The sequence below is a fragment of the Propithecus coquereli genome, unplaced genomic scaffold (genome assembly GCF_000956105.1).
Source record: "Propithecus coquereli isolate 6110/MARCELLA unplaced genomic scaffold, Pcoq_1.0 Scaffold27, whole genome shotgun sequence".
NCBI lineage: Eukaryota > Metazoa > Chordata > Mammalia > Primates > Indriidae > Propithecus > Propithecus coquereli.
This window is the reverse complement of record NW_012148285.1, coordinates 9,065,405-9,067,537: the sequence shown is the minus strand read 5'-3', so window position 1 is coordinate 9,067,537 and position 2,133 is coordinate 9,065,405. Positions and strand designations below refer to the sequence as shown.

The window sequence follows — 2,133 nt, the reverse complement described above, 5'->3', positions numbered from 1 at the left end:
AGCTGGGACTACAGGTGCACACCACCATGCCTGGCTAATTTTTTTATTTCTGCTTTTTTTTGTAGAGACAGGGTCTTGCTCTTGCTCAGGCTGGTCTCGAACTCCTGACCTCAAGCGATCCTCCCGCCTCAGCCTCCCAGAGTGCTCAGATTACCGGCGTAGACACCATGCCTGGCTAAGGCATATATATTAGAAAGGAAGAAATAAAACTGTTTGTATTCACAGAGATATGATTGTCTACATAAGAAAATCCCAAGGAAACTACCAAAAAGATTTCTAGAATCAATAAGTGAGTTAGTGTAGCATGGGCTATAAGCTCAACACATAAAAATCCATTGTGCATCTGTGTACTGCAAGTGTATAATTAGAAACTGAGACTCAAAAAATGATACATTTACAATAGCTCTCCATCAACAAATAAAATATTTAGATAAAAACCCGACAAAACCTGTACAGGATATGAATGCTGAAAACTACAAAACATCGATGATAGAAATCAAAGAAGACCTAAATAAATGGAGAAATATACTCTGTACCTGACTGACTCAACATAGTAAAAATGTCAGTTCTCTCCAAATTGATGTATAGATTTAAGGCAATTCCAATCAATCCAGTAGGATTTCTTATACACACAAACAAGCTGATTCTAAAAATTCATATGGAAAGGCAATGGAACTAGAATAGCTAAAACAATTTTGAAAAAGAGTAAAGTTGGGACATATTTGAAACACAGACTTGGGGGGGACCAAGGGCAACATATGTAACCTAAACATCTGTACCCCCATAATATGCTGAAATAAAAGAAAAAGAAAAAAAAAACACGTAAAAAAAAAAGAATAAAGTTGGAGGAATTGTGCTAACCAATTATAAGACTTATTATAACACTACAGTAATTAAGACAGTGTGGTACTGGTGAAGAAGCAGATATATATTAAGAGAACAGAATAGAGAGCCAGAAATAGACCCATGTAAATATAGCCAATTCTTTTTTTAAAAAAAGCCTCACTCTGTCACCTGGGCTAGAGTGCAGTAGTATCATTATAGCTTGCTGCAAGCCCAAACTCCTGGGCCCAAGTGATTCTTGGCCTCAAGAGATCCTCCTGCCTCACCTCAGGAGGGGGCCATAGCACTCAGCCAACATTGCTGATATTTAACTGCAGGAGGAAGAAGGACCCACGAGAAAGACAGAATTGGAGGTGCTGGGGATCGAACCCAGGGCCTCATGCATGCTAAGCATGCGCTCTACCACTGAGCTACACCCCCTGAGAGCTCTTATCCTTTCTTTTTAAAATATAATGATTGGTAGAGCTTATTTGGCTCCTGATTCACACAAACTATTAAAAAGATATTTATGAGATAATTCAGAGACATTCAAATATGGGCTAGAGTATTAGAAGATACCATGGAATTACTATCCATTTTGTTAGGGGTGATTATGTAAGAGAAACGTTCATAATTTGTAGAGCTGTACATTGAAGTGGGTAAGGATGAATAGCTATGATGTCTGAGGTTTGCTTTAAAATACCTGAGCAAAAATGAGGGGGCAGAAAGATTCACGGTCACAGTCATTTATAACCTTTCCTGTCTAGGGGCCAGAAAGCCCTAGAACTACTGCCTCTGACTGAATGTGAAAATCGGGTTCCTAGCGTGACTCTGAAGGTGACTGTCCCTCTCTCTGGGACACAGAATGCAATGTTGCCTGTCATGCTGCTTCTTTTGCTTTGACTTTTGAATGCACACTTTCTTTTCCTGACCCTTGCTCTCACTTAGATGGAAGAGCAACTTCAAACCACTGGAATAGTGACATCATGGAGTCAGGTGATTTGGAATCCCGTCCAAGCCCCTTTACTAGTCATGTGGCTTGGGTCAAATTTCTTTAACTTGTCTGAGCTTTGGTTACTTCCTCCATGGAAGAGAAAGGATAATGATATTACGTATTACTTGAGTTGCTGGGAAGATGCAATAATACTTGCGATAATGGCGATGAGCAGTGGGAGTGGTCCGCCCAGAGAGAAAGAGTGTTTTATCACGATGGCATTTAGATTGCCTTGGGACACCCCTGGAGGTCAGTGCCTGGCACTCAGGAAGGACTCAATAGATGGTGGTCATTTTATTTTCTTTTTCTTTTTTTTT

General features: G+C 39.9%; 1 non-coding gene across 1 annotated transcript; it reads right to left on the bottom strand.

Moving 5' to 3' along the window:
• Positions 1 to 1,191: 1,191 nt before the first annotated feature.
• On the bottom strand, positions 1,192 to 1,263 carry TRNAA-AGC. Its single transcript has one exon. It is a non-coding gene; the product is annotated as a tRNA-Ala (tRNA).
• Positions 1,264 to 2,133: the final 870 nt, after the last annotated feature.